The sequence below is a fragment of the Podarcis bocagei genome (assembly GCF_964188305.1).
Source record: "Podarcis bocagei genome assembly, chromosome: 11".
Taxonomy (NCBI): Eukaryota; Metazoa; Chordata; class Lepidosauria; order Squamata; family Lacertidae; genus Podarcis; species Podarcis bocagei.
In genome coordinates, this window is record NC_138136.1 from 31575172 (window position 1) to 31602467 (window position 27296).

Below are 27296 nucleotides of genomic sequence, written 5' to 3' on the forward strand. Positions count from 1 at the left end.
TGACCGAAATAGTTACCTCAGGCGGCTGAATCCTATAAGGCAGTGGTGCCCCTTGCCTGCCCCTGCTGCCGGGGTCACACAGCTTCACAGGCAGCTGCAGCTTCCAGCGACATCTTGTGAAAGTTCTGAGGAAGATTTTCTCGTAAGATCTCACCAGAAGTCGCTGTGTATCCCCAGCAAGCAAGGCTTTGGTGGGGGTGGCAGAGTAGAGGGGCATCTTCCTGTTTTGCCTCAGATAGCAAATGGGACAGGCTGCCCCAACTCTGATAAAAGAAAGAGGAAAGCTTTGAGAATTAACAATTTGAAGTATGCACCAGCATTGGGAACTCACTCCAAGGAACGCTGGATGGGTGCAAAGAACTGGCTACTATCCCAGTTATTGCCACTTAAGTGCTAGGAGAGAGCAGGTCACTGAATCACAACTAGGGAAAAGGAGATATATGCACCAACATAGCCTGAGTGAGGTTGTCTGCTTGTATACACTGCAAAGAATTGGATTAGACTCTTAGGTTGGAGACAGACAAAGCTGAAGATGGCATGAAAGAGTCATCATTGCCCACGGTATGTGAAATCATTCCACTTGTCATTTCTCTTCATAAGTTTTGCCGGATTTTGTACCTATGCTTTCAGCTCACAAAAGATACTTGATAGATCCCAACCCACAATATTTCGAATTTAGATCAGAGACAGCAGAAATAGTACCCTTCAGATGTTCTGGACTACAACTCCCATTAGTCCTAGCCAGCACCACCAATGTTCAGGGATGCTGGGAGTCGCAGTCCATCATATCTGGAGAGCACCAAATTGGCAACCCAATATCTGAATTTCACTAGTGTGAGCTTGCTTTTTATTTATTTGTGTTTGGTGCATGTAATAGGAACTGAACAAAAAAGAGAGAGCACCTTTCCAGCTTAACATAGGTTTGGCAGACCCCACCCCCGAACCACAAAAATATAATACATTCTTATTACCTGCATCTTACAGATATATCCAGATGCTTTTCTTTTTACCTTTAACTCCTTACTAAAATCTTCCATATAACTCTGATTTAAGAGGTCGTTTGAGGACACTCTGCATTCCACTGTAATGAAGAGCAATATAGTTTGGAAATGTAACAAAAATGGGAACTCCCCAAAAGGATGTGGAAGTGGAATCAAAAAGTAATGGGGCAGTCAAGAGAGAGGTTTATTGAGCCAATGTGTTCCGGACCCTACTGGTCCTCCTTCAGGGAAATTAAGAGAATGAACAAGTCAACATTTAGATGTACTGCTGCTCCTTCCCTTATACTTAGGGCCTGAAATGTCCTGGATTAATAGTAATCTCTTTTGCCTACTCCATTGCTTTTTTGCTTCTACTTCCAGTTAGGATTTTTGTTTGCTTGCGTTAAGCCTCTACAGCACTACATCAGAAATGGAAGTGCAAGGGGTAGGAATTTATGGAGTGTCAATGAGGAAGACCTAATCATTAAAATTTTGAGCATGGAGGTCTGAGAAGGAGCTAAAGAAAACTTAGAGAATAGTAAAGGTTTGGTACATTAAAGTAGCAAAAGGGAACTTCTCTCTAGACCTATGCAATATGGTTAGAATATGGTTTCTATTTCCCCCCAACACACACACAAATGTGCATACACATACACACACAGTTGAGCAAAACCTCTTCATTTGAGCTCTTCCGAAGGAGATGCTAATTGGCCTATAAGGAATAATCTCCCTCTGATGCACATGTGTAAATTGGCATTTAGTGAAAATTAATTAATCTAAATACAATGGTAACAACTGGAGGACATGTAATCAGATGTGGGGAGAAAAATAAGGGAGACCAAGCTAGAAAACCAAGATCTTTCCTATATTTGCAGTATTTCATGAGTATAAACCTGTTTGGTTAGAAATCATGACAAAACTTTGTAACAGGAGTCCCAATTAGTGGACCAATATCTTACAGTTTCTGATAATTTTGCATACCCTGTAAAGATGTTGATGTGTCAGATCAACAACCAAGATGAACGGAAGAATTAGGCCAATTTACACCCCACTCCTCACTTTATATTTGGAATGAAGGAGTAGTGCAGACAATCTCGAGAGGGTTTCCTCCCACCCCATGTGGTGATCCACACTATACAGATGGGTAATCATGAGAAGTGCAATATATCACCCTGTTTCTCTCTGGTGCTGGAGAATGGGAAGTATGGTATGTTGGGAAAAGGTGTGATTGATTCTCTCTGTGCTGGGAAGCATCACGAAGGAAAGGCAGGATTTGGTTTATTTTTCATTTTTCTAAGGATCAAAGTCCAGGGGCATGATCATCTGGACTGGGGGGGGGGATTTCTGTGGATAAAAATGAAGTGTAAATTTTACTCCCTACAGGCAGCGTGGCAAAACTGTCAAGAGATTGCATCTTCAAGTGGCCACAGTTCAATATGCAGCTACTGTATCCCATCCCCGCATCTTGCGAGAGGGTGGAAATGTAGCACCTAGACTTGTAGTGAAGTGCTATGGCGGCCATTTAACCACAAAGGGAATCATTCAAACCACATTCGCTCAAGCCCCACCACCTCATCACTAAAAATAGCCGTGTGGTTCGGCCTGATGAATTATGGAGCTGATGAGTTTGCTGCTTGTGAGATACATGTCTCCTAAAGCACACTGGGTGCCTTTAAAGGGCACACATGGCTGTAAATGCACTCAGCTCATGTCTGCCATGGTGGTAGTGTGGGCAGCACATGCATCCTAATCAAATATTGAGTATTTGTCAGAAGATACTCTGTGGACAAGCACATATCTGTGCACATATCTGGCACATGAAGCGGGAATCATGTTTATTCCCATTAGATATCAATCCAAAATTCTTCCACTTACCTGACTGGCTTCTGGGGTTGACTGCCCTCCAGAAAAATACATAACTACATATGAATATTTTTTTATTTTATGTTGACCAAACCTGGTATTCAGGCTGCAGTGGTGTTAAATGCTTGGGTTGAATTCAGCGGCCTGCTTCAGTTTCAGTGGCGTAAGGATGTCTGCAAGAGATGAAAACATGATTAATCAGGTGTTTACATTTATGGGTATTGAAGATGACTTTTGTTGTTGTGAACAATCTCTAATCTGTTTAAAACTTAAAGAAATTGTGAATGGTTTTCTCTCACACACCAAACTGGCTGTCTCAGAATAAAAGCATAAGAAGAGCTGGATCAGGCCAAAGGTCCTTGTCCATGGGAAGCCATAATAATAAATAAATAATAATATTTTTTATTATTTATATGCCGCCCATCTGACTGGGTTGCCCCAGCCACTCTGGGAGGCTTCCAACAAATTAAAACACAGTAAGACATCAAACATAAAAAATTTCCCTATACAGGGCTACCTTCAGATGTCTTCTAAAAGTCAGATACAGTGGTGCCTCTAGTTGCGGACACTATCCATTCTGGGGCACTGTTCGCACCCCAAAAAGTCTGCAACTAGAGCAGCGCTTCTGCGCAAGCACAGAGCACGATAGAGCACTTTTGTGCATGTGCAAAGTGTGCAGAATGCTTTGCTGCGTTCGCAACCCGAAAAGCCGCAACGTGAAGCAAATGCAACAAGAAGTATGACTGTAGTTGTTTATTTCCTTGACATCTGATGGGAGGGCGTTCCACAGGGTGGACACAACTACTGAGAAGGTTCTTTGCCTGGTTCCCTGCAACCTCACTTCTCACAGTAAGGGAACCACTAGAAGGCCCTTGGAGCTAGACCTCAGTCTCCAGGCTGAACAATGGGGGTGGAGACGTTCCTTCAGGTACACAGAGCCAAAGTCGTTTAAGGCTTTAAAAGTCAGCACCAACACTTTAAATTATGCTTGGAAATGTACTGGGAACCAATGTAGATCCTTTAAAAACCGGTGTCCTGGCAGCTGCTCCCAGTCACCAGTCTGGCAGCCACATTTTGAATTAGTTTCTAAGTCACCTTCAAACATAGAGCACATCACAGTAGTCCAAGCGGAAGATAACCAGAGCATGTACCACTCTGGTGAGCCAGCAAGCAGGACTGGGTGCAACAGCGCTCTCCCAACTCATGATTCCCAGAACTTATCTTCAGGAGCAACTGGCTTCTGACAATGGAGGCAGAAACATACCCATCATGATTATTATTGTTTATCCAAGACAAGACAAGACAAGACAAGTTTATTAAATTTGTGAGGTCCATGCCTTTACACAAAATACCATAAAACATTATTAAAAGATAAACAATAAAATTATAAAAGTAGGCTAAAATTCATGCCATGCTGTCCCAGCAAGGAAACTACCCAATAAACCCCACCATTCAGGGAAGAAGATACAGCAACAGGTTAGGAGGGCAATGGGAGGGACCTCACCGTTTCATCCAGGAACCATACCCTAGTTTTCATAGCATTCACCACAAAGACCGCTACCACATGAGAAATCCAGTTTATCCAGTTTACATCCCACCCGTCCTTCTGAAGGTGTCCAGGGTGGCAAGGCCTCATAGTCACTGATAGTCGTATCCTCCATAAATTTGTCTAATTCTCTTTCAAAGGCATCCTAGGTGGTGGCCATCACTCTATTAAATACATCGAATGTCTTTTCAAACACTAAATGTAGACGAAGCATGTATTCATTGCAACACACACACACACACACACACACACACACACACACAATCTAGACTATATTTCCCTTGATCATATCCGGAGAACAATGTCAAAATGTAGCACAACAACAACGCACCCATAAGCAAATGATGATTGCCCAAACACTCCCAAGGAAAAAAAAATATTGGTCCTAATTATAATCACCATAGATAATTGGTAGGCAATAAGGACAAGCACAATAGTTCATTACAGCTTATCCTCAATTAGTTGACGTCTGTATTTCTCAGCATACATAATGTAATTTGGAAGGAAGGTGTGTCTATTTCTAGACAACGAGGAACAAAAAAACTGCGAGAGTTTTCTTTCCTCCAGAATTTATTATTTAGGTAGAGGACAGGTGCATTTTTAGGTAGCTTAGGCTTGTTTAGGTAAGGCACAGGAACATTTTTGCAAGGAACTGGACAAGAGAAGAATTAACACATATTTTGCACAATCTGAAAAATAAGGCACATGAAGCTTGCACAACCACCTCCCCACACCTTGATAATTATTAATAGAAACCTAGCATGCTGTATCTTCCTTTGAAAAGTCAAATCAAATTAAAATACAATTAGCATTATAATTCAGCCAGTTCATCCTGAGTGGCATTTTAAGAAATTAAAGCTCTGTAGCTGGTATGCTATATTTATAAAAAATTTGCTTAGGAAACTGTGTCAAAGAGAATCCCTGCAGTTTCGGCACTAGAAGCTTCAAAACCCGCCATTGCTCTATACATCTTTTTGTTGTTAAGAGCCAAATGCAATTACAAGTGGTTTCAACCTTCACATTTAGCTCATAATCAAAATATTTATTAATGATGCGCATTCCACAGAAAAAGTATTGCTGGATGGAAGTATTGCAACAGGCATTGAACGAAATCAAAGGTGAACACCGATAGATGTCACATGAGGAAAGTAAATAAACAGAGGCAAAAAGAAACAGAGTAAACAGAGTAAAAAAAAGCATATAGATCAATCAAAAAAATCAATACAGTCATAAACATATGGTGAAAAGATAATTAATTCTTTTCTTTTGTATGTGTTCCTCTCAAAAGCATCTTGCTTTGTATGCAGCTCTTTCATGTCTCATCACACTTCTTTTTATCACTGCAGTATTTTCTATCCTTCCAAAGATTTTTATCTGTCAGATGTTTTTTGATACTAATATTTTAAACATGCAGCATGTTAGTAGCAGCAAAAGTCTTAATATACTTTCTGCATGGATATCATGAATCACCTCATTGATGAGTGCATATTTGAAGGGTTTCTAACCATCAAACATCAAAACATTTTAGCTATTAGAAAGGTGACACATATTTTTCTTTGAATGCTGGACTACTTTGCTTCATTTTCTTAATTTTTATAACTGTGCTGCTGACTACTGGGAAAAGCTTTTATATGCTCCCCCTCCCTGGCTCTCTGTGTGCTGTTCTTTCAAATAAGTCTATTAATAATAAATACCCCAAAAGCCCTTATCTTTACATACTAGGAACAGAATTAATATTGGTATCATTATTATCTGAACAATTATTTCATTCTGCACTAATGGCTAATTTGAGAAGTATCACTTCAGAACATTTTGTTGAATCTAGCCATCACTTATTATCATGGCATAATACAATGTCTATTTGGAAATGGATTGTTTAAATCAGTATTTTCCCCCCTCACACTGTAAACTATGCTCAGGAATTACCTCTGACAGAGAACTGCTGTAATTTCTGATACACACGTAAGAGTGAAAAATATGGAAAAGACCTTTACAGCTCAAGTCTATAGCTTGAGTGTGACCGAGAAACAGCACATTCAGATTAAAAGCACTGGCATTGACTTTGGTACGATGCAAGACCTTTTTTTTTTTTTTTTGCTTTATTATGTTATTTGCACCTACAGTTCAAAATGCAATGTGATAATAGGGGGGGGGGGTGTCCTTCCCTGACCGTAAATTAACACCCAATGTTATCATGAAGAGCTCCTCTAAGCTAACATATTCAAGCAAGACCAAACTGATTGTCACATAGTGAATACTGATGTCTACAATAAATAGCCTTGAAACACAATTGGTCTAACATCAAATATTATCTAGGTCTAACATCAAATATTATTCTGCCTTTTTGAATCACATATATTTTTGTAGTTTTAAAAGTGCTTTGTACTTCTTTTGAACTCAGCAACAGGTGTTACGAATATTTCAGATTTCCCTTCCTTCAAATCTTGACTTGAATTTTCCACCTATAAGATTGTGGGCACAGCTTCTTGCAGTTACTGTTGCAAGATGTTGACACGGCTGTAACTGGTGATGCTGGCACAAATGTAAATTTGTTCCTTATATAATAGTTTGATGGTAAGTAAATAGTTTTATTTATTTATTAAGTGCCTGCATAGGGAAAAAAGCACTGGGATCTTAGCTGGATTTAGTGCCCATTGAAGAAATTGCAATTCTCTGATTCAGTCTACTATTGTTGGTTTTAGTTTAGCTCTCTCTCAATCAATATCGAACAGGGCATGATTTAATACGGTTTTATAATCTCCCAAAAAATGAGGGGAGGGGGTTAAAGGAGAGAGGAGGGCAGTTGTGTTATTGTCATTCATCAAAGGGGCCCTTTCACATTTCTTTGCTTTCACCTGCTGAGACCCATTTGGTCTCTTTCAAAGAGAATGCAATGACAAAATGAATGAAAAATGCAAGAATAAGAGTCCCTTTTTCTATCCAATAGTATAATCAATGGGTACTTGTTATCCCTATTGTATTTCACAGAGGTAGTTGTAAGACAATTAAATCTCGCTTCTCAGGCAAATAATTTTGGTAGTTAACCTGAAATAGCCAACAATATTGAAGAGAATGAATGCATGTGAAGCAGTGATGTAATGGGATACTGCTTTGCCAGGGATTTATTTTTTTAAAAAAACCAATTCTTTACAGCTTCACTAAACTACAGTATATGTGAACTGTAATTACTGACTGATACCATCCAAATGGAAGACAGAGAGAAGTGGAATGTTCCAGCAGATGACAAAAAAGGTGAACAATTGTGATACCGTCTTTAAAATACAGAAAAGTAAAAGAAAGAGAACAAGCGCTAAAGCAGCACAATATTGTATTATCTCTAAAATCTAACTGTATCTTAATAAACAGGAAATGTTTACATAGTTACCAACTATGGTGTAACAACTAATTTTGTTTTAATTCCTTTTGCACCAACCTACATTTGCACATTAATCTTTCCCTCTTCTGACTGAATTGCTTACATGTCGAAATAAAGATTGTAATGGGTTGGAGCAACAGAACACTTGTTTTATATATTTTTTGTTATTTATACAACCTCTTTTGGAAGGTGCTCAAAGCCCTTTCCCGATCTCAATGAGTTAGAATTTACTTCACCGCCTAACATATCTATAAACCTAAATAAGCTTATACCTCTGTTGAGATTTCTGTTCCATCGGTCTCTGTACAATTAAATACTCTAGCTATTCTTTCCCTCTGGTTTTAGTGAAACTGGTCTCAGTCCTTAACTATTTAATTCAGGCATAGTCTAGATAATTTAACCCCTATTGAATGACAATGAACAAATCTTCTGGTTCTGTCTTAATAAGTGGCTCCTGCACATTCTTGGGCCTCTTTCTTTTGTCACGAGACTTATCCATGCACTTGATCAACCTCACATATGAGTGGGTAGCTCATAGATCAAAGATGCAGCAGTTTCCCTGATCTTCAGAATATATTTCAGAAATTAGAGAGTATGTCCCCAATATACTGTAATTGGTGAACGTGGTGCTTCAGCATACAGTACACCAAAGCATGACATAATGTGATGTTGGGCAAGCACTGCAGTGATATTACAGTGGCTTTGAAAGGAGAGAAGACAGTGTACATTTTAGAAGCCCAAGCAGAAAATTCAGATCGCTGGAACCATGGCACACACATGGTTGCTTCAAGGTTCATAATGTGCTGAATCCTGGGTTCAGGGAAGGGAGTCTGATCAAATGGAGGCTTCCTCTGGCAGATATTGGATATTGGTGAGACTTCAGCTCTGATCCCATGACTCTCTGCTTCTTAATAGTAGGACATTGATTACAGTGGAACTTTAAAATCTAAAATTATGGCTTAAGTTATTACAGACCTGGATGCTGGTCCCATTGAAATCAACAAGACTAATGATCCTTTACTGACACTTGCAAAGAAAACCACAAAATGCTCTATTCCATCTCCTGAACCAATGTAAGGTCATGAACTATCACATTAAAGTCACTGCTACTGGCATTTGACTCCAACTTTGATAGACAATTGGTAAATATCCACTCTAGGAGGATAGCTGTTTGCATGAATCACTCTTTTGGTATAACTAGTAGCAGATTGAGTTGAAAGTTATGTGATAGATCCACTGTATTTGTACACCCCCAAAAGTTGCTTGGGGTGCTTTTTTAAAGCCGCCTGAATTCAATGTGACACATGTGCCTGCACACATACATACATACACCCTTCCCAGATGGTTGGAGCAGTCCTCAGTGACAGTGCCAAGAACAATGTTGGGGCAGGTAGGAGATTAAATCCAGGCCTCTGTTCCTCCTTCCATCAGTTGATGGAGCTGTTAAAGGTGACATTGCTGACCTTCCATTTAGAAATTACATGCATGGAGATCTCTGCGCACAGAAACATCTGTAAGGATCTGTGGATCAGGACCTCTGTTTTTGTTTTTTTAAAGCACAAAATGTGAGGAAAAGGTCATTATTTTTTCATCAGAGGCAACGAGAACACTGTGATGAAGGGAGTTCTTTTTTAAAAAAAAGTACAAAGAAGCATCAGTTGCACAGTAAATAATGTGCCTGGGATTGTGGCCTCCAATGGTGCTCACGGATATTTGTTAAGAATAGCCTTCTGCACCATACAGCACTGTCATGATGGATCGAGACGTGCTATGGTCTCAGTTTCATTCATCCCAACACTAGCTTTGAGTCCATGTCAGATTCTGTACCCTTCAACAAAAAATGATTGGCAGATTGTTTCAGACTGAGGCGTAGGGGACCAAGTGCTGTTGTTAGTCAAATTCTACTGTTAATTCAGTGCAGAGAAGCAAATGGGAAGAAGGATAATAGACCTTCCTTCATGTTGTGCAGCATTTCTGGCTGATACAATTGGCCCTCCAGAAAGGAACACAGTTTCTGGAGCTGCTATTGTTTTGTACAGGGAATAAATTGCATTCTTTCTGGCATTCTCCCTCTCCCTCTACCCTCCCGCCTTCTTTCATCAGCACTGTAGGGGGAAGGTAGAATTCACAAAACTAGCCCCTCATTTAGTTTTTTCCCTTTCATCTTTTCCGCCTCCATTATCTTTTATTTATTTTCTCTTATTGTTTATTTATTATGAGATTTCTGATAACTGCCCCTTTGTCAATTAGATATCAGGGAGGTGTACAAAATGAGACCGAAGATGGTTATACAACCGTAAATAACAGCCATGAAACTGAACAGCAAACAAGCAGTCAAAACAACTTTCAGAGGCAGTAAAGAGAGACTATGCAGCTAATACACCCAGAGGACAAACAGACAAGTTTTGACCTGGCATCAAAAAAAGAACAAACTTTGCTGTACTTAATGCCTAACACATTTCTTAGATTTTGGAAAATCAATCTATAATCTATCTAAGTATTTATTGTTTTCTTATTTTCACAATCCCGTTCATATCTCATTTGGTGCTGTTTTAATAGTTTCCCCGCATATTTGTAATATTGTGTATTTAGTTATTGTTATATCTATCATCCATCTATCATCTATCTATCATCTATCTATCATCTATGCATGCCAACACTTTTTGGAACTGAGACCAATATTCCTAATCAGATGTCCCACATTCAGAAAATTAGAAATCCTTGTTGCTGGCTACTTTGTCAGAGAGTAGGCATAGAGACACTCTGACAAAGACAAGAGCCAGACTAGATTTAATGGCCAGTTTCGTAAGTTTAAATAAGGAATTCCCTGCTTACATTGAAAGAGCTTGCCACTTCTTACATCCCTGTAATCTCCCTGCTTCCAAGTGCTTTCCCTTCACCCTCCCTGCACGGAAGCCATTTCTGGTATTGGAGATCAGTGAAGGAGGAAAGTTGTGGGAAGATCTCTGCATGCATCAGACATGCACCTCTTTGCTTTCTAAACTCAGATACCTCCCCTAGGCTCCTCCTCCTTTGTGACCACTGTAGTTCTGTTTAAATGCAGTAAATTCCTGCATTTAACATTTAGTTTGGCCCTAGCTAACCCCAAATAAGGTTCCCTACTGACAAAACAGTACAAGTCTGCCAATAAAATCTAAAGCAAATATACTGATAGTCTCAAAACTATCAGGATGCTTTGATTTTAAGCAGACAGACTTGGAAAGAAATCCCCTTGGCTTCAGTGGGATTTGTTTGTAGGCTCACAGCTTAAAGATGCAATCCTGCACCCAGGTAGGCACATTCAAGGTCACTTTACCTGCCATTCCCAATTTATGAATAGAGGGGGGAGAAGCATGCATACTGTCTCATTTAAAGTATGATTGCCGCAACTACACAGGGTGATATGTTAGTCGGGATACACTAGCTGTGTATTTTTCAGAAATTCAGATGGCATACCTATTTATTTCTGCATGGAAATTATTTCCATTCAGTGGGAGAAATGTCCTATCACTCCCACTGAAGTAGATGGTTGCAGTCCAGGTGTGTAGGTGGAAGACCACACCAGGGAGGCATATGTAAGCTGCACTGAGCTCTTTAGATGAAGAGTGTGGCGCAAGCTTAACAAATAAATGCAGCCAGAGTTAACAATGCACTCACCTGCACTTCCATTTGCTCCACTACTTTCCCCTGGGAAAACCAGCTGAATCAGAACAAATGGCAAGAGGGTTTTCTGAGGATTGGCGTTCGCTCAAATTTACCACTAAAGGGTGGGGGAATGCAGCAGATCAAAGGCAAAACTGCTTGGGCCTATGGCCAGAAGTCACAAAACAAGCAGAAAGCTGCTTGGAACCGTGCTTTCTAGGTATGGCACAAGCAGAAGTGTATATGAGCCCTATGTCTAAATCTCAGTGGAGTTCGTGCTTCTCAGTGCTCTCCATTCATGGGAAGTTCTTTGATTCAGCAGAGACTTCCATGAATGAAAGGGGAAGGGCTATGATTTCCTCAAGTTCGCTTTTCTTCTAAAGCTTTCCAAGCCACCCCTATGATATTTTGGAAAGTCTACTCTACAACAGATGGAGAAGGTCACCAGAGATTGCAGAAGGAAAGGGAATCAGTAAATAAATGACTTACTTCCCCTACTTCTGCTCTTGAAAACTTCTGCTAGATTAAAGAGCATCCCTGGGTGGAAATGGAACATTAGTTACAGACTTGAGTATTCTAAACCTATGGCTTACAATGGGATTTGGTTTCAACTACCTACTCATTGAATGATGCCCAGTGACAGGTCACACTTGGCATGTGAGTATGTTGTCAACAATGGTTTGCGAAATAAATCTATTAAGCCTTGTTGTCAGGTAAAATTGGATCATCCAAGTTGGTAAAGATCCATAGAATTTCTTCAAGAAAAAAAGGGGGGGGGAGAACTAGTTCATAATCTGGCATGGTCATATTTTAGGGGTTGCATGGGAAACTTCCCTGTGGAGAGCTGTACTCACAAAAGCTCACCTTTTCACCCTCCTAAATATGGGTAAAATAAATAAATAAATAAATATGAAATTTGGGTGAAATAAATAAATAAATAAATATGAAATTTGAAATCAGGGTTCCAGAGCACTTGCTATTTGGGCTGGGGAAGAGAGGTGCAATCTCACTGACCACTTCATGTGTTGCATGGATGTACTATTGCAGATGGATTTAATCACCAGCTATTATGTTTAAAAAAAATGGGGGGGGTTGACTTATGGAAAAGTCTTCTGGAACTTTGGTTAGTGAAAGAATGAAGGGCTGGGGGAGATTACATTAATTGCCTTCCCTAAGATGACCTACTAAGCAAACCTAGGGCTATCTGGTGTCAAAATGAGGCCACCCCTCCATCATTTACAATGCCCCCCATTGTTTTACCTTTTTCTGAATCAGGATTATCTGCTATGAACACATTCTGCGTGTTTAACAATTTCTACCACAGATGTGCTTTCTGGTTTGGGGCAAGTTGATTTCAGTCCCTCTACATACAGAGCAGAAGGTAACTGGTTGCTTCTTCCAGTGTTATTTTGTAGGCCTCAGTTGAGTTCAGCAAGCTGATTTGAATTGGTCGGCTTGCTGTTCTCTGTGGACTTGCCAAAGGAATAATGGGTATGCATGTTTAGCTCTTTGGAAACTTTCTTAAGAACTACAGTTATAGAAAAAGTCTTACTTAAACTTTTATCTCTGTTCCTTGAGAAAGCATTGCTTATGTAAAGGAATTCTGGAGAGGGCTGGCAGCTAGGGAAGCTTTGGTTGGCTGGTGAGAGTTGTGGGGCAGTCATGCCTTGAGCACAGACTCTTTTATGAGGGAAATTGCCACTGCGGACATCTGTAGCTTTCAGCTCAATCTACAGTACAATCCACCAAGTGTGTTGAATCCAACCCACTTTCTTCCCAAAGAAGCCTCCTCCTGAAATATTAAATAGCTGCCTTTTAGTGTGGTGTCAGTAACATTCAACATCAGGTCCAGAATTAAGGGTTGACATTGTTGGGCATCTGCTGAGACCCACACCTAGATGTGGGGCTCACTGCTGGTCACCAGGAGCTCCCTGGTCTTGATGCTATTTAAAAATAGTGGAGAATTCAAACAGCTTTGGAAACAGCACTGGAACAGCATCAGTTAATGTGTTCATTCCCAACCCAGAGCAGAAATCTGGCAAGTGAATGTGATGGGTATTTACTTCCATTGGTTTTTAAAAGTTCATAAGTGTAATGTGAGTGATGGCATTCCTGACCCCCTTTTCTTGATGTTCCCTTCCATTGAATTGAATTCCATTGAATTGACCATCACATAATGGTCACATATAAATAATTGCATTAGGTTTGGCATCAGCAGACAGCAAGCCGAACAATGTTTTCACAGAAGCCGAAGTACAGTGGGCTGGAAACAGCGCTGCTTGTGGCAAATGCAAGATGCATTCATACATCCCCAGTGTTCCTCCTCTTGCCTTGGCTACTTACTGACCTACTTTTCTTCCTTTGTAAAGGAGAAGTAGCAGCAGGTAACATTGCCTGTTTGCTTGCCTAAACTCAGCCTCTTAGTGGTGAGGGACAAGCAGACAGAGCATTTTACCCAAGAATTCCCCACCACAAACACACACACAATCACACATGGGTCAAAACTGATCTGGATCAGAAACAAACCCTCCAGATACTGCTGGATTACACCTCCCATCATTCCTGGCCATTGGCCATGCCAGCTGATGCTGAGTTCAGCAACATCTAGAAGCCACAGTATCCTGATCCCTAGTCTAGGTGATTCATGGATCTGGATTAGGCTGCTGCATATGAGGCTGAGTATCCATACCTCCTATGCTAATATCTACCCCTTGTCTTAATTATTTGTTTTCTTGGATTTGGAAAAAAAAACCGGGGGGGGGATCCCAAATTTTGAGCACACCCAATGTATTGTTTAGAATCAGAATTGGGCGAAATTAACAGTGTCTGCCTCATTCTAAAATGAACCAGAGGAGAATTAGTTCAGATTCCTAGGTGGGTTAGATAGCAGCATGCAGATCTTAACTATCCTTAAATAGAGATGCATTTTAAAAACCTCTTAGATTGTAAGAAATACATATGATACCAGTTCAAAAAAGTATAAAATGTATTATGCAGTCTCTGTATAAACACAACGATATCAGTAGCACAGGGAAATAAATTATGCTGCTCACTTTCCCAGGGTGTAATATCTTTTCTGAGCATATGTAAATTTGCTTTAAGAGGTTTAAAAGGAGTTTCTTAAAATATACTCCAAACTACAACAGATTTGTCATTCATGCACTGCTGAGCATAGAGGCTTAATTTTACTTTTTTTGCTATTATTTTAAATCAAGGCACTTATCCAAAAGATCAAAACAGCTTTTAAATGGACATTTTTGTGATGGGGGAAATGATAATATGTGTAGGAATATGGTAATTTTCCTACTGTGGAAGTAAAGATAGGTACCATGAACATAAACCTGCACCAGGAAAAATTAATCCTTCCTGCAATCTAAATAACATTGCCCAGTGAACAGAAGGGCTAAATTTGTCTCCATCAGCCGATATTGGGACTTGCCAGTTTAGAAATATGCTGAGAACGCTCAGTTTCTATCTGAAAAATCAGATGAGGACTGTAATAAACAGAAAGGGTCCAAATGTAGTATTTGAAAGGAAAGGTGAAAAACCCCCACAGATATTGACTGTGACTCTGCAAACCAAGTTAGAAACATAGCCCCATACTCAGCAATGGAAGACTGAGCAAACTCATGTATGGACTGGCTGTATTGTTGACCAGTGCTAAGTTCCATGTGTCTTTTTTGACAAGTTGTCTGTCAACAATCTGGTTGTCAAAATATATGGAATTAAGCTGATCTAGCCCTTTGGGGAAAGGGCACGCACCAACATTAAAGTTTCAACTGAAATGGATTGGGAATTGACCAGTTTGGAAATGATAATTTTGAACTGGGCTGTCATTTTCTCATCCTTCACAATCTAACCCTTAACGAAGAAGAAAAAAATAATCAGTGGCAGGAAGAAAAATGTGTGCATGTGTGTGTGTGATTTCTCTGCATGCATATGCAAAATAGGCCATTGTGAGGAATGGCAAAATACATCATAACTTTATTTATCTGTTTCCAGCACAGAATAATGTTAAGGAAAACCCGAACTATTTACCAAGCAAGGTGGCATAATGATGTTTACCCAATTAATTGTCTTAGTTCAAAGCTAATCCTATTTTTATGCTGGGCGGGGGCGACAATTGTGTGTGCTCAAATCAGGCACAAGAAGGACCCCCCCCCCAAAAAAAAGCAGGTGAATCATATGTGACTAAACAGGGCTTGGATAGCAAATATACACAAATGGTTTACCATGTGGCACTGCAGGGATGTCCCAGGGCAGTGCTCTCCCGCCATCTAGTGGAGACAGGGAGTCAAGGAAGCTTCCTAAATCCTTGAAGTCCACAAAATGCACTCAGCGCTGAGCCTAGTCAGCACTCTGGGGTGATTTGAATTTGTTGTTATGAAAAGCTGCCATAATCTTTTCCACCATGTGTGTGACCAGACAGTGATGAGTTTAATACTGTTGTAGAATAATCCTATCCCTGTCTACTCGAAAGTAACTGCTATTTTGTGCAATGGCTCCCAACAAAGTGGGCTTGAGCCTTAGTTAAGCGTTTTAGCTTCCATCTACATCAGAAACACATTTGAATGTGTCTACACATATTTATAAATGTACATAGATGTTGCCTAGGTACAGGTGTAATATTGCCCAACCCTCTTCCTGCTCTGTGTTCTCAGCCTTCCTCGACACTTTAAAGCACACTGTGAGATAATTTTATTCCTAAGTGTACAAATAAGCATTTGAATCGCAACAAACACACATATCTTTATTTCTCCCTTCTCACAGACTGTGAGGCAACAGATTGCCACAGATCAGTTGAGTAACTATACCTTAGATTCCAGCCAACTGGCACCCTAATTTAAATTTCAGCCAATTGCAATCCAAGTGTATATTTCAGTGTTACGTATTTACTTGGCTATCCATTCATTAATTTATTCATAAAGGTAAAGGGACCCCTGACCATTAGGTCCAGTCGTGACCAACTCTGGGGTTGCGGTGCTCATCTCGCTTTATTGGCCGAGGGAGCCGGCTTACAGTTTCTGGGTCATGTGGCCAGCATGACTAAGCCACTTCTGGTGAACCACAGCAGCGCACGGAAACACCGTTTACCTTCCCGCCAGAGCGGTACCTATTTATCTACTTGCACTTTGATGTGCTTTCGAACTGCTAGGTTGGCAGGAGCAGGGACCGAGCAACAGGAGCTCACCCCGTCGCGGGGATTCAAACCACCGACCTTCTGATCAGAAAGTCCTAGGCTCTGTGGTTTAACCCACACATACATACAATTATGAATCACCTCCGGAACTCATAATAATTTTTTGAAGGTGCCTACAGAGTGTGTGGGGACTGAGCCCTTTTCTCATCTGATCCCAGTTCTAAAGTGCAGCCCAATATCTGTCTGAACATACTCAAAGTATCTTCTTACTTTAGAATCCCTACTCTACCAGAACTGGAACAGCTGTTCATTACATTACTGTCTGCAAGGAGTAATGGAAGGAGAAATAAAAGTATTTCATGTTTTTATATTGTGATTTCTATGTTCTAACTGCCCTAAGACCTGCAGGTACAGTGCAGTATACAAATAATAATAATAATAATAATAATAATAATAATAATAATAATAATAATAATAATAATAATAATGTAACATATAAAGGCCTGAACAACCTGACCGGGTTACTAGAAAGACCAGCTGCCCCTATATGCTTAAGACTTAAGTGGTTCAGAAAGCCTTTTTTGATTGATTGATTGATTGATTGATTGATGATTAGAAAGTCACAAGTGCCTTCTTAAATTGCTGAATCATTGTGACACTCTACATGCCCCTCTCCACATTTATGTGAAATTAGTGTTAACATATCAGGCCATCGGGGTTTTGTTTTGTTCCCCCCCAAAAAAAACTAAAATTGATTATTACTACTTGTTAGAATAATTTCTAGGCTGAACCCTGTCACTAGTTTTCATATTGATCAAGGGGGAAAAAAGTAATTCAGTCTCAGTTGGATTCCTCCTGAACCCTTCCCACAACCAGCAAATTTAAGTGCTGGAATTAAATTTATTACCTGCTCATGAAACTGAACTACTGGTCTTAAAGTGTATTGCTGAGGCTTAAGTATCCCAATCCTAAACGCATTAACTTGAAAGCAAGCCCATATGACTCAATGGAATTCATTGAGTAAATAACTGTGATCCAGAGTGCACCTTGCTGCATTCATGGCATCCTGCCCCTCACCCTATACCAGCTAAACAGCATTGCTCACCTATTGGAGCCGAGAGGCTGGTCTGAATCTCCTTCCTGCACAGTGACATCATCACAGTCATTAGTGCTATCAGAACAGACAACACTAATTATGCATTCAGTGCTGCTTGGGGATACATTGTGCACACTGCTCAGGTGTTGAATATGTGACATATGCAATTGGGGGAAGTGCTTAGACATCTGTTTCTGCATGCAGATCACTTCCACTATATCACAGTTTGTGCTTTAACATGACTGTAGGATCATCAATAACCACCCAGATTTCTAGAGCTGATTTCTGTTGTAGTATTCTTGATTTATTTAATGAATTCGTAGGTCAACCTGTCAGTAAGTATCTCCACCCTAGCCAAGTAAATGTTGTTAGAATCGGAACCTTTCCCCTTCTTTTTGCGGTGAGGGGTGTCTTTCACATTATGACAATGAAACTTACATTGGAGAGAATGACAATACAATAGGAAAACTTGTAATTTCTGTTAGGTATCTTGCACTGGCAAGGGGCGCGGGTGGTGCTGTGGGTTAAACCACAGAGCCGAGGACTTGCCAATCAGAAGGTCAGCGGTTCAAATCCCTGTGACGGGGTGAGCTCCCGTTGCTCGGTCCCAGCTCCTGCCAACCTAGCAGTTCAAAAGCACATCAAAGTGCAAGTAGATAAATAGGTACCACTCCAGCGGGAACGTAAACGGTGTTTCCATGCACTGCTCTGGTTCTCCAGAAGTGGCTTAGTCATGCTGGCCACATGACCTGGAAGCTGTACGCTGGCTCCCTCGGCCAGTAAAGCAAGATGAGCACCGCAACCTCAGAGTCGGTCACGACTGGACCTAATGGTCTGGGGTCCCTTTATCTATCTTGCACTGGCAACATCCACACATTCTTAGGCTCTGAGAATCTCTTGTGAATGCAACTGGAGTGAAACCAGTATGGTCTTCTCCCCAGTTCATAATAATTCAGCCGGGCTACCGGCTGTCATAACATGAACAATGTCCCAGCAATCTGGGTGTCATGGGCTGAAACATTTTCGAACTACTTTAATCAGTTTACTGCATGTATCCTCAATGGACACCTGGCATGGCAAACTGAAATTGAAAGTATGAAATTGAAAGTATGGGTGCAATCCCATCCAATGCAGCTTTAGCACCCTTGTGCAGAGGATTCTGCAGGTTCACTAGGATTACAGAGAGGATAGCATACATTCACAAGCTCGAAATCACCTACTTGTACACATGTACTCACACACTTCCCATATCCTCATCCATGCTCTGCACTCCGGGAAGGTTACTGTTGTGTTCTAGAGTGTAAATAAGCCATGCAGAGGGGAGACTAGCTATAGATGCACAGACCTCCTATTTCCCTTCATGACACCTGGTATTCCATAAATGTGTGCTCTCACACATGCAGAAAACAAGATTCTACCAAACCTGTGGGAACTCATGGTCTACTCACAATAGACTGGACATCTAATATTCAGCGCATATGCATTTTTCTACCCTGCATATTCTTACATTCTGACTCCTTTCTCTCTCCCCATTTTGAAGTACAGATGGAAAACTCAGATATCTGAATAACAATGCAGTTAGCTCTTGCATCTTTCACACGCAAGTTCAGCATTGCATTTTTAAAATGCCAATCATTGCCAAGAATGGAGCCGCTGTTTCTTTTTCATAATTTCTTTAATTAAGGCTGAAGCTGCTTGTGATTATTGTGCAATGATGTTCCTATTTCGTGAAACAGTTTCTTAGCTCCCATGCCAAATTTATGTCCAACATGTGTAGAAGCACTGCTAAATATGCAATACAAGTAAGATAGTGTGATTGATTTTGTGATCGTAACACGTTTAAGTAGCTGGAGGAATCCACAGATCATATTCTTGGGAAACGTCTCTTAAATCCACATCTTCATTCACTCATTAGACAAATATACACCTTGCCTTTCTTTAGGCAAAGAAACCAGAGCAGCTTACAGCAATAAACATTGTATCTATAACAAAGCAGCAGTAGCAAGACTTGATTCTAAGGATGTCTTTGACCGAAAATAACTTGTTAAAAAATGCACTTCACAAATAAGTGCATGGGTGTAGCGCCCTGCCTTAGTACACTAAGCAGTGGCGTAGCGTGGGGGGTGCAAGGGGTGCAAGCCGCACCGGGCGCAACATCTGGGGGTGTGTGCTCGCTGCCTCCGGAGTCACCGAAGAGCCTCGGGCGCAGGCTGTAGCAGAGCTGCATGTCTCGCGGCGCCCGGCTGAAGGCGCCCGGCAGGCAGCGGCTCTCAGCGCTCGCCGCGGAGGACGCGCCAGGCAGCCCCTCCTCACAGCCCCGGCTCCGCCGCTGCAGCTGCAGCAGCTGGGCCGTTGCATTTTCCTCGCCTCTCTGCCCCCCTCCTCCTCCGGGCAAGTGGCGTCGTTTGGGCAGCAGCGCCAGCGGCAACTCGCAGGTTAGGGGGGGGGCGCAAATTACGTGCCTTGCCCCGGGTTAGGGGGCGCAAATTACTTGCGTTGCCCCGGGTGCTGACAACTCACGCTACGCCGCTGACACTAAGGATTTGAATCTGGCACATTAAGGGAGACTGCCAGATCTCTCCCCAGTTCCTCACTGTGCAGAGATTTAAACCAGCATAGAAATAGGAGTGGAAGGAATGTAACACGTATTGATGGTTGAACAGAGGTGGATCCAGGTGTATATTTTTTCTAAAGGTGCTAAAGCATAATCCAGAAAAAGCTGAGCATGCTTAAATCCTGTTTAAGTAGGGTTTATGCAAATGATTTTGCAGTTAGATTCTTCTGGCTCTCATAAAATGTAAGCATGCATAACTCTCTTTTGACCACTTTGGGCATTTTGAAGAAGTGGCAGGAGAAGAGGAAGAGGGAGTCACATATTCATTCTCTGTCACTACTTCTCTGAGAACAAAGGAACATAAAGCAAAAAAGTGGAATCCTCCAAGCATCAGTATTGGGACCTGTGCCTTTAACCTGTTTGTAAAGGATCTAGAGTTAGGAGTGACCAGCTGGACCATAAAGAAGGCTGATCGCTGAAGAATTGATGCTTTTGAATTATGGTGCTGCAGGAGACTCTTGAGAGTCCCATGGACTGCAAGAAGATCAAACCTCTCCATTCTGAAGGAAATCAGCCCTGAGTGCTCACTGGAAGGACAGATCGTGAAGCTGAGCCTCCAATACTTTGGCCACCTCATGAGAAGAGAAGACTCCCTGGAAAAAACCCTGATGTTGGGAAAGATTGAGGGCACAAGGAGAAGGGGATGACAGAAGACGAGATGGTTGGATAGTGTTCTCGAAGCTACCAGCATGAGTTTGACCAAACTGCGGGAGGCAGTGAAAGACAGGAGGGCCTGGTGTGCTCTGGTCAATGGGGTCACGAAGAGTCGGACACGACTAAACAACAACAACAAGTAAGGTGACCAAGTTTGGTGATGGTACTAAATTGTTCAGGGTCATTAAAACAAAAGAGATTGTAAAGAGCTCCAAAACGAGTTATCCAAATGGAGTGAATGGGCAGTAAAATGGCAAATACAATTCAAGATAATCAAGTGTAAATGATGTATGTTGGGGCAAAAATAAATAAATAATAATAATTTCACGTATATGCTCATGGGGTCTGACCTGGAGGTGACAGACCAGGAATGAGACCTTGGAGTCATAGTAGATAGCTCTATGAAGATGTTGACCCAGTATGTGGTGGCTGTGAAAATGGCAGATTCCATGGTAGGGATGCCTAGGAAAAGAATTGAAAACAAAACTGCTAGTATCATATTGCCATTATGCAAATCTCTTGTTTGACCGCATTTGGTATATTGCGTACAGACCTTTTGGCAACCTATGAAGACAGGTTGTAGGCGAGTAAGAGGCGACATGATAGAAGTTTATAAAATTGAGAAAGTGGGCAGAGAAAGCTTTCCTCCCTCTCTCATTACGCTGGAATTTGTGGACATCCAAGGACGCTGAATGCTGGAAGAGTCTATTGAACTTGTTCCCACAGGAGGCAGTGATGACCACCAAGACAGATGGCTTTAAAACAAGGATTAGGCAAATTCAAGGAGGAAAGTATAATAATAATAATAATAATAATAATAATAATAATAATAATAATAATAATAATTATTATTATTATTATTATTATTATTATTATTATTATTATTATTATTATTTATACTCCGCCCTCCCCAGCCAGAGCTGTGCTCAGGGCGGCTAACACCAAATATAAATTAGAATAAAACGTAATAGAAAAAAGAAAAAAAACCAGTTAATTAAAATATGGCTTAAAATACAGCTTAAAATGCAGCCTCATTTTAGTAGTAGCCCATAAATCAAGACCATAAAGGGAGGAAACCGCAGATATTCACCCGAGCCAGCTATCCATGCTGGTCCTACACAGGCCAGCAAAAAGCCAAGAGAAAATTTATATACCAAATCCCATATAAGGGGTCAGAGTGAGTCCAAGCTGAAGGCCAGGAGGAACAGCTCCATCTTGCAGGCCCTGCGGAAAGATGTCAAATCCTGCAGGGCCCTGGTCTCTTGTAACAGAGCGTCCCACCAAGTCGGGGCCAGTGCTGAAAAGGCCCTAGCCCTAGTTGAGACCAATCTAACCTCCTTGAGGCTCAGGACCTCCAAAGTGTTGTTATTTATGGACCTTAAGGTCCTCCTCGGGGCATACCAGGAGAGGCGGTCCCGTAGGTATCAATGGCTACAAGCCACAATGTTTGTACTCTTTCTCCATGATCAGAGGCAATAATGCTTCTGAATGAAGAGAGAGGAGGCTTTTCTCTGCGGGATATGAGATTATATTATGAGGCATCTTGTCTGTACTGGTTGAAGGAGTGGCTGATGTTGAAAAATCCATATATTTTAGATTTTGAAGGTCAGGATAATAATTTTGGTTGGCATGCCCATCTGTGGTATGAAAAAAGTGAAAGTACACAAAGGATTTACAAACCATATAATCAGAAAAAACTTGCATGGTGTCTGGGATAAATACTAAAACTTATTGGAGACAAAAACACCACTCTGACTTTCAGCATTAGAACCATATATAATGGAAGGATGGGTAGCCTATAGATATGTATTAAGAGAGGAGGGAGGAGAATTAAAATTAGAAGAATTTAAAGAATTATCAGGAATGTTAGCAACATAGATGCAACCCAGATGGGTCACAGACTGGTAATTACAATTCAGATCCCCCCCCCCCGCATTGGAGTATAGTATTAAACATTGTAAATCATAGTCTTGAAAATCAGAAACTGTATATGTCCTCCCAACATTCATTCATTCTTTATTTATTTATTTATTATAACAATAATCCATTATTAGCATTTATATCCTGATTAGCATCAAAGCGGGGATAATTTGAAAGGAGAGCAGAAGGAAGGAGCATCACATTAGCTTCATCACTTCCCTGAAGTGGAAAAGATGCTTCTAACTCATCATAATTTAAGCAAGATAACAGAAAAAAAATATCTCCCTGGCTTCTAATTTAGACTTTCCAGTAAAGCTCTTCTTGTCACAATGTATAGCTTTCTTCCCTTTGATAAGGTCAGTTTGCCAAAAAGAACAAAGTGCACATGAGTAATACATTACTCAACCACTTGTATACATACATTTATTTTTCTTACCAGGTCTCACTATTCAGAAAGGTAAAGACATGGCACCATGATAAAAAGGGTCATTTAAAAGACTTCGCAGAGGCTCTGTACTGTGAAGGATTGAATTTTCACTTGAATGCCTACATTTCTACATTTCTTTCTTTGCAGAAATATTCTTGTTGAATGGCAGCCTCAGCCTAGAAGGTGGAGTTTTTATGTCACTGACCAGCATCTATAAAATATCTGCGCAAATTTGTCCCAGCAGAGGAGTAAAATTTAGTGAGAGATACAATAATATTCTAAACAAGCCTACCTGTCCTCCCTCCAAGGCTGGATTTAGATGAAGAGAGGCCCTAGGCCCTAGGCTACTCTACTTGTGACAACTAGAAGAAAATGGAAGAGTGTTATAAGCAAAATTGAATGAAGCCAAGGATGATGACAGGTATTTAAAATTCTGCAATTCACAATTTCTCCTCTAAAGGCCTTCACCCTGGCCGGGCCTTCGCTTATAGTTAAATACCATGGTGATTTAAAAAAATTCTCCAATTCACAATTTCTCTTCTAAAGGACATATATTATTGTTAAATGCCATGGTGATTTTAAAAAATGCATAAAATTAATACTGAAAAACCTTTGCAAGGCCTGGCCTGGGTGGTCGTCCTCTTATATACCTGCTGGGAATGACAAGGCATCTGACCCTCACCTGAATCTCATAACTCTCCTGACAGGTGATTTGGTCTGCAGCCACGGTGTGGAAATAAAGGATGAGATTGCCCACCAGATACCAGGCACTCTACTATTCAAATTAGGTCCCAGTGTTTTTGTTACAATCCCTTTCTCAATGAAGTAATCAATTTTAATCTAGAATTTCAATTCTCAAAACTTGCTTATTTGTTAATTCGAGCAAGTAAACTACTACTCTCACTTCATTACAAACGTTCTTTCTACCTGCAGCACACTTGAGCAAACCTGCTCTTCTTCCTTTCAGATATTTTGTTGCCATTTACAACTGTAGCTGCCTCTGATTAGTTATCATTTAACTCTTTGGGGAAAGAATTAGCATCACACGTCATGTGCATGGAAGTTGCCGAACCAATTAACCAACTAGAAGGATCACTGTTATTAGCACCAGTTTTCCTATAACTTGATATTGGTGGATAGTTTAGATGAACTGCAAAAGCATTTTTAGTTTGCTTTCTGCTTCCACCCTGGAACTTTTCTTTATTAGTGTCACTTTGTTTTGTATGATTCCTTGCAAATGAAGGAAAACAACTTTTCTGCTTGTATATGTTGATAATATAATTTTGGTTACTGAGAACAAACAAGATTGTACAAAAACAAGATTGGGCGCAGGCCTGGCCAGGACATAGGCGTCCTGACTGTGACAAAGGTGACCTGTATGCTTGCTTGCTTGATTAACAGCTGTTGGGAACTTCAAGGTCCCTGCTCTCCCGTCTTATGGTCTTTGTACTGGACCTGGAGACTTCAATAGAGAGCATTCCATGTCAAGAAGGAGGGTAAGTGGGCACCCTATCAAATGACAGGGCAGGAGCTACACAGAGCAGGGCCTTTTCACTGATGGTTTCCATTGTATGCCTCGCTCTTCCCAGACCTGCTCTCTTTTGGCCTGTATTTTGGAGCTTTATAATTTTGGAAGACTTTGGAAGAACTGGTTGACAAGTCTTATCAGTTGCTGACGTATGAGTGGATTTTATTTGCTGCTATTCTGGGCTTCTGGTGCACCAGCATTTACACCAGCGTAATAGAGTTGGCCAGGATGCCAGAAGGGATACAATTTAGGAGCTTTCTCCATTATCTGCACAGCAGGGGGTGCTCAGTCAACAATGCAAAGGCTGAGCTGAAGCGTTCCCTGCTGGTTACCTGCTTTCAGTAATAGGGGTCGCTGTTTGGTAGTACCCAATTGGTTAGCTGTCAGATTCTAGAGCTCCCTATTGATGACTCTTAGGTAATTCACAAAATACAGAGTCCATTCATAAAACACAGTGTTCATTCATAAAGCAGTAACATAAATCTCCATTGCTATATATTGGGTGTATATTTCAGCAGTTGAACGTACAGGTTCATGGCCATGCTGTAGTGTAGTGCTTATACAACTGTGAATAAAAGGTGGCTGGGCTCATTGTCTCAGGGTTTGGGGGGGAGGAGGTGACGAAACTGATTTCCAATAAGTGCCCCCCTATATTTCCATAACAAGCCCTTGAGTCTGTACTCTGAATAGTGACACCAGGGACCTAGAAGGTTCAGGGCTTGTCAGTCAAACCCCTGCACAGTCTCATCAGGGCTAACCTTAAGGCAATTGGAGCAATTTGGCCCCGCGTGCTGCCCCCAAGCCCCCCCCCCCCGCACCAGGGCAGTCTAGATGGATTTTATTTGCAGACTTTGGCTGTGAACTGGGGCCCTATAAAAAAAAATTCAAGTTGTGCCCCACTGCTTCAAATTGGCCCCACTGGCTAGCCCTGAGTCTAATAGTTTCTGGGCCTGAGTTGCCCTGCCCTTACATGAAGTCTTGGGTTTGCAGTTTTGGGAGACGGGAGACTGCAGCACTGGGGAGAGGTCAGGCTGGTGAGGCCCCCCTAGATTTAGAGGCCCAAATTGTCCTGCCCTCAAATGAAGTATTGGGTTTGCAATTTTGGGAGAGGGGAGACTGCCCGCTAGGGAACACGCAAGCTGGCGAGGCCCCCTGTATTTACTTAGCCTATACATAAATCCGGCACTGACTCCCTCCCCCCTTTTTTCTTTTTTGGTACTTATGTGCAGGGCTCTTTAAGGATTTTTGACATTGCTCCTTGGAGAATTTGAAAAAAACAGTCCAATCTTTTAAGAAATGAATGTATAATGAATTGGCGGAAAAAATGCTGAAAATAACTTTTCCTAAGAAACCAGAAGTTTTTCTTTTAGGAATTCTAAGTGCGGAGATCTCGAAGGATCAGATGATACTATTTATATACGCAACCACAGCTGCCTGGATTCTATCCCAGAGGTGGAAAGAAGGTACAATTCTGACCAAGGAAGAGTGGCAGATAAAATTGATGAACTATGCTGAAATGGCAAAACTTACAGGAAGAATTAGAAACCAGGAAGAGGCAGATTTTATGGGGAAATGTCATAATTTATTTGAAAAATTATTGTAAACAATTACATTCATTGGTAGATTTGACAGAAAACTTGCAGCAAAAATTTGAACTATGGATTGGCAAAGGATTTATAACAATAGAGTTACGGAAGAGTTGCAGAGGGGAAATCATTATATGAGGATCCACAAAGGGGGAGGGAAATCAAAGGGGATTTCATGCATGTAAAATTGAAAATGCAAAAGTAAATTATTAAAAATGAAAAATATATATTTAAAGCATCAATTGCATCCTTTCAGAGAACATGTGGAAGAAGGATGATGATGATGATGATGATGATGATGATGATGATAATAATAATAATAATAATAATAATAATAATAATAATAAATACCCTGCCCATCTGGCTGGGTTTCCCCAGCCACTCTGGGTGGCTTACAACTCACAGGGCATCTGCTGTGCATGTAAAATGTTCCACCCCAGGAACCTCCACACTGGGCTGAGAATGTCCCTTGAAACCCTGGACAAGGGTAGGTTAGACTTGCTGTAAGGTCCCTATTGTTGAAAACTAGCAAAGCAAGAAGAAAGGGTCTAGCCAGCTCTCTGTTTACTCTTGTTTGGTTTTTTATGAAGTGGTTAAGGTTTGGGGACACAGATGGAATCTCCCATTTGATGTGGTGCCATCAATTTTAGCATCTCATTATGCTCCACAAGCAGGACCTGCAAACAAATCTGCCTGTCTAGGATGCCAGCCGGCCATTCCAACCTACCCTTGCCCACCACCACATCCTGTCCTCTTTACCTTTCAAGCAGTCAGCATTCTGTGGCCACCAAGCATGTGTATTCCTCATTTAGGCTAAGCTAGGGTTAACAGAGGGCCCACGTCTCGTTTCCTCTGTCCTCCTTCCTCTTTCCTTCTTTTACTTTCACATTCTCTCATTTCCTTAGACTGCTGAAATTAATCTAT

At 41.1% G+C, this 27296-nt stretch overlaps 1 long non-coding RNA gene across 5 annotated transcripts in view; it reads right to left on the reverse strand.

Annotated features, from left to right (window-relative positions):
• LOC308597590 overlaps nt 1-27296 on the reverse strand; it is a 136439-nt gene that overhangs the window by 53762 nt on the left and 55381 nt on the right. For 3 of the 5 annotated variants that reach the window (XR_014013067.1, XR_014013069.1, XR_014013070.1), the window contains 2 exons: nt 2856-3016; nt 972-1081 (listed from right to left, as the gene is read on the reverse strand). This is a non-coding gene — a long non-coding RNA (uncharacterized lncRNA). The remainder of the gene's footprint in view (nt 1-971; nt 1082-2855; nt 3017-27296) is intronic. The other 2 variants (XR_014013068.1, XR_014013066.1) reach the window with 2 other exon arrangements.